This window comes from Theobroma umbraticum, unplaced genomic scaffold (assembly GCF_002168275.2).
Source record: "Theobroma umbraticum cultivar Fairchild unplaced genomic scaffold, ASM216827v3 scaffold_4.1, whole genome shotgun sequence".
Classification (NCBI taxonomy): Eukaryota; Viridiplantae; Streptophyta; class Magnoliopsida; order Malvales; family Malvaceae; genus Theobroma; species Theobroma umbraticum.
Genome location: NW_018397258.1, coordinates 7,145,166 through 7,152,115, shown reverse-complemented (window position 1 = coordinate 7,152,115; position 6,950 = coordinate 7,145,166).

Below are 6,950 nucleotides of genomic sequence, written 5' to 3'. Positions count from 1 at the left end.
CAAAAAAAAAAAAATTTATTAATCGATAAATCAAATCAGATGAAAACCCCTGATCTAATAAATCTTCTATTCAAAAACCTATGTAAATAAATAAGATAAAATACTCACTTTTTAAATTTTAATCCAAATTTCAAATGAATTAATTAATTTTAAGATGAACATTTCATCTCAAAAGTGTAAACACTATTATCAAATAATATAAAAAATAAAATATATTTTTTATTATTAATTTTAAAATTTATTATTATATAACTTTTTTTGAAAAAAATAAAAAATAATTTAAGAAACAGTGATCGATGCTCTCTAGCTTCCTAAGAGGGGAAAGCATGCTCTTTTCCCTTGGGGAGCATGGTGATTTTTTTAAATTAATAAAAAAATAGTAAAAATTATATAATAGTAATTTTTAAAATTAACAAAAAATAAAATTATTCTTTTAATATTATTATATTATTAAACTAATAAAAATATTAACGGCTGACTAATGGTTGGATTTATGTGTTCAGAACAAAATATACATTTCAAAAATTAATAAAATCGTTTAAAGTTTTGATTTAAACTTAAAAAGTACAGATATCTTACTTAATTAAAAAGTACATACATTATTAAAATTTAATTTTTTATTAAATTTAATTAATTTTTTATATTTTTATTTTAAATTAAATAAGCTCATATAATTAATGATTGATTAATTGTCATTAACTAAAATGGTACTTGTCATTAATCAAAACGTCACTTGTTATTTTATAATCACCTGTAAGGATGAGCAATTTGTCTGTTTAGTCCTATTAGTGTAAGCTCTGCAAGTCAATCAGTTTTATCCTTGAAAAATACTACATGAATTAGTCATATTTCATGTTAAATACATTAAAGATATTTTATATAATGTATGAAGTATTTTTTTATACATAAGTTTATTTATAAAGAATTATAAGAGATTTATATAGATAAAGTCTTTGGAACATAATGACGTTACAAAAAAATTATAAAGGTTATGATTATGAGATTTTATACATTAAAGCCGTGTCCCTAAATATATTCCTAATCATTATATTGTTAAGAATAAGGACATTGATGAATAGAAGTATATGAACCAATATTGTGCATAATTTATCTAATTGTTTCATGATGATTCTGCTAAGGGGAGGATGCTCTTTTCCTTTTTTTGGTATGAATGATACTATTTTGCTTTAAAAAAAATAAATAAATAAAGACATTAACAATGCTCAAAGACTGTATATGCTGAGCCTCCTTATTTTGATAGTAAGCAACCAATCTTATAAGTTAAAGTATGTAAGATACTTAGGGATAATATGTGAGAGCTTGTCAAAAAATAAGTTCATTGAACATGACTCGTTATAAGAGTTTTATTTGGTATTTCACTCAAGTTTCTATAAAAAAACTTTTATGTGTTAGTCAAGTAACTATTAGACTTGTGATATCAAGTCATCTTATATATGAATTGTCATACTTTGATTTCATATTTATAGGTTTGGAGGTAATCAGATGCCTAAACAAGATGCTTTTGGATATAACATGAAACATATGAAAATGGATGAGTAGTTCAAAGAGAATTCATCACCTCAAGTGATTTGAAAGAAACATATCTTATTTGCTTCTAGCTTATATTGACTAAATATCCTTAACTAAGGCAATCTTGATGAGTCAATATGAAAGCTGTAAGATTAATATGGATAAGTTAAAAAATAGACACCAAGCCAAGCTTTCTATCTATCTGAGATATATGTTGAAAGGATTGAATTACATTAAGTTACTGTATATTAAAAGGTTAGTCAAATCATATTGACTCTTTTAACATTTCGGTGATTATGATGTATTGCTAATTGCTACTTATGATCTATAAATATAAATATAAATTCTTAGTTGAATTAATTTATATTTATTTTCAACATATTAGGTGCCTAATTGGTTACACATATAATGTGAATTATCGAAATTAATTTGAGTTCAATTAGTTGTGATATAATTAATTTTATAAAGGCTTAATTTGATTAAGTATTGGGTTAAACCAAATATGATTAGATGGAGTATTATACAAAGGCCTAATTAGCCCAAGACATTTTCTAATCCTTGTTGAATATGAAGTAAGTCAATTCACTTTATAAAAAATTCTTTTAGCTGCCTCTTGAACGTATTAAAAAGTTTTATTTTTATTTTATTATGTGTTAAGATAGAATCACAACCAAAAAGATAGAAACTTAAGAAAGCTTAAAATTGAGGGTTTGCTAGCACAAAGTTTGGGTTTAGGGAGTCACATACTTTTGGTGAAGAGATTTCAACAAATCACTGTGTGAATTTTCATTAGAGGTAAGACAATTGTAATGCTATGATTTGATAAGTTTTAATTGGTCTACAAGAGTCAAAAATAAAAACCCAAGAAAGGCTCTACCAAAGAAAGTAGACATCAAACTTTCTAGTATGTCAAAATATTTTTCTTGTAGTTTTTCTATATTAGTTTCAATTAAAGTGATATCTGACTTAGGGGATTAAAATTTTAATATTTCACTGTGTATGATTCACTTTAGCATGATTTGAATCCCCTTTAAGTCTATCTTAACTAAAGATCAAATGGAATAAGTATTTTTAGAAAATCGACTAAAATTGACTAAACTTAAAAGAAGACCAAACAAATAAAAAATTAAATTAGTTCGGTTGATTCAATTTTGGGCCAAAAGAATCGAAATTTTATCACTTTTGTCTTTCTCAAATTACAATATTGAAATTTATAAATTTTATTTATAATTATAAAATATATAAATAATCTAAATATAAAAAAAACATAACATTTGCTATTTCACTCACATGATTATGTTCTTTCACATAAACCATAAAATTAACATTCAAGAGTTTTGACTTATAAGTTTTAACATTCAAGATTTAACATAACAAGGATAATAAAATTAACATTCACAAAATAAGATCATCAAACACAAGACAATCAACCATTATACATGATCAACTTAGTAATAGGAAAATATATATTTTATATAAATTTTAAAAAACTATAATGTTATATAAATATGTAAAATATTTATAGAACTATCGTCTTCAATTTTATCTTTTTTATCATTTTTCATGATGTTTACAATAATTTGCTTATCACGAATAATAATAATTTGTAATTCTATAATTAGATAATATTCGTATAATGACAATACATAATAGATGTATTAAGTTCAATGTTTTAAAAAAAATAAAGAATACATTGATTAATTAAATTTTTATTAATTAATATATAAATTATGAATTTATTAATTTAATAATATTTTAATTAATGAATGAATTTTTATGATATTAAAAGTATTAATTTGTAGAAATTTGAGTGTATATAAAGAGAAATGCTATTATTTTGTGACGATAGACCTAGGGAAAAAATTCCTAACAAAAAGAGGTAATCAATAGGGAGTAGCGTGGACTGATGCAATGGTGGGGCCACTTAGACTCCTAATTTCACGTGGGCCCCAAGGAGAGAAAGGACAACCATGTGTCTGATTACTGGACCCCAATCACATCTCGCTCATGGTGGGCCTTTACTCAGAAATGTTGTCTCCCACCCCCCTAATTTATGGGCTTCCTTTTATGAACCAGAGCCGGAACATATATTCTTTCTTTAATCGCCCCATATCAAACCATTACAACAGTCCACAGTTGATAACCACCCAGGAAAGATTTGTGATGAAAAGTTTTGTGGTGAGAGAAGATAAGGTGTCAAAAATCTCCCCTTCAGGACCTCACAGAAAGTGTTAACTGTATATTTCTGTGCCAATTATTATTATTAATATTATTATGCCCTCCACAACCTTTGGGTTGTACTATGGTGACATAGTGGTCCCAAATCAAATCAACCCTAGACTGAAAAGAAAAGAAAAGAAAAGAAAGGATAATCCACTAGACTCAGCCCTGGAGGCTTACCTTGTTTTTACTTTTACCCTAGATCCTAGTAAGGACAAAGTGGCATCCTATAGGCCACATCAAGCACACAAGTGTAGAACGTATGCAGCTATAAAAGATGAAAAGAAAAAAAAAGAAGAAGAGATTTTCATTTTGGCTTCCATGCATGTGCTCCAGGATGTAGGATATTCTATTTGAAAACGTTTTATCCCTTTGGCTTGATTTTGTAGATAATGGGATGTCAATTCCACCACTTTCGATCCCCCCGACTGTCCCTTTGGTTGGTTGGTTAAATATTTCAGATAAATGGATTTTAAGATCTGGTATCAAGGATATTAATGCAAACTTTTTATTTTCCAAAAGAATATACAACTATTAATTGAAGATTCATGGTTTTACAGTTTTACTAATGAGTATTTTAAAAACATTTTTTAAGATTTGTTAAAAAAAAAGTTATTTTTGTATTAAATGTATTAAGTGATGTAAATTTTAGGTATAATTAATTTCACATACTTAAGATCTATCGTATCAAAAATTTAAAATATAAAAATACACATTTGATTTTTTACTTGTGTTTTAGGCAACGGAAATTACATAATCATCATCAAATTAATTACTGAAACTCAGCGCAATACAGTCTTCCTCTCATTTTCTACAGCTTTCTAATAGGTGAGAAAGTTAGATAAAAGTTAACTTAGTTCAATTTGGATAAAACAAAAATAAATTAATTAATAATGTAAAATCTACATTTAAATTGTATATAATAAACAAGATAACATAATACTTAAAACACATATTGTTCATCCGGCCATGGAGCTCGATTTGAGTTCCAAATTCATCTGATTTTGGCATTTAAACACCATAAGTTAATCTCAAATGCATTTAACCTTATTAACCTACATTAATTTGGATTAAAACACATAAATTGGGACAATTTGAACTCAAAATTAACATCTAATTCACGAGTTATGAATCCTAAAGTTGCAGCACTAATTTTGGATGAAATTGTCAGGTTTTCTCAAGATTTATAAATCAACAACAATTTTTAGTTATCAAGGAATAACAACCTAATATAATTTTATAAATTACATAAAATCATAATGATTGCATTTAATTAGACAGATGTGATTTGATCAAATTAGCATATGATCAAATTGAATATCTTATTTCTAATTTCTCTCATTTTTCACAACTCTCTAATGGGTGAGTAACTCAATGTATTAAACAAGAGACAAAAGACAAGACCTAATCTCACCTTTATATGGTGAATATCAAATCCTACCCAATATAAGATTTAGGTTTTTCTATATAGACATACATTATTAAATTCACATATAATATTGGAGCAAAACCTAATTTATTAGATCATATTATAGATTAGAAATTTATTTCATTATCAAAATTAAATTAACTTAATCAAATTTTAATAAAAAATAAAAAAAAATAATATAAGTCTACATTTTAATTAATTAAAAAAATTAATAGTTAAAAGTTATACGTGATAAATTTCAATAAGTCTAAAAGGTGATAAAATTCCCAAGCGACAAGTGATGATATTGTCTGAATACATCAAAGAAAGGAGCAAAAATGCATCATGCCAACCTAGTAAAAAGCGTTTGTGCTTTTGACTCGTGACAAAGTTACTTAGGAGTTCCGAGGGGTGATTTCCTTTGAGAAAAACAAGGGCTGCTAAGGCAAAACGCTATTCATAACCCTCTTTAAGGCTTATTCATTAGTCCCTCCTTAGCTAGTCTCGCATATCTCTTTCTTTCTTAATCAACATTGAAATATATGTAGAGTGACCATACATGACCATACTCCCGTCTCCATCATGCCTTGCCTTCGTTTTTCTTATCGAGTGCCTGTCTACTTTGTCTTGAACAAGTTTAGGAGTGTATGCCTCTTTGGCACTCGTTTTTAAAAATTTTAGGTAGTGTGCACTTTTACGGTGGGCATACACAACCCACAAGGGACCTTGACATGTTTGTAGGCATTGATGGCAATTGTAAGTTGGGAGTCCTGCAGTTGTACCCACTTTTACGGTGGGCATACACAACACACAAGGGACCTTGACACGTTTGTAGGCATCGATGGCAATTGTAAGTTGGGAGTCCCGCAGTTGTACCCTCTTGTTAGTCACCAGACAGACGCTAATTTCAAAGTTTGATAGGTTCACTTTTCTTTAATGATTTTTGTAAATATTCAATTCTGGTTAACTATTGTTTTCGAAATACTGTTTACAGAAAAATTACATAAAGAATGTTTTAAGTGTAGAAGAGTCTAGGGATGTTTTGAGCGCAAAAACGTCTAGAGTGTTTCAAGCATGTAAACACCTAAAGGTGTTCATGTTAGAAGCGATTAGGGGTATTTCAAGTACAGAAGCGCACAAAGGTGTTCTAAGAGTAGAAGTGCCCAAAAGTGCTTCAAGTGTGGAAGTGCTTAGGGGTGTTTCGAAAGTGGAAGCACCCTAAGGTGTTCTGAATGCGAAAGCGCTTTAAGGAGTTCCAAGTATAGAAGCGCCAGGATGTTCTAAATGTAGAAGCAGCCATGGTTGTTCTGAGCATGGAAGCACCTGAGGTTGTTCCGAGTACGGAAGTGCTCAAGGACGTTCTCAGCATGAAAGCACCCAAGAGTGTTTCAAACGCAAAAACACTTAAGAACAAGCATTGAATAGTTGTTTGTACTGGGAAGTGAAAGTAATTCAAATTAAGTGGTAGGATTTATGAGTTATCTCACATTTGGGATGTTTTAGAGATTTTAACTTGATGGCTTAGATATGGAGATAATTAAAAAAATTTTCTCTTAATCTTTTCTTGAAATACATGTGTTTTACCTCTTTTTCATTCATTACTCCATAAAAATACACGTGACGCAATATCCAATATCCACGCTTATTACCTAACTACATAATCATTCTTTTAATATCTTATAAACTATTTTTTAACTGTTTTTCCATAACAAATAAGTTCTCTCATGATGGAACGTACTCTCCTAACAACTCTTAAAGAAAGTGTTTTTATTTAGCATAAATATGAAAGCCT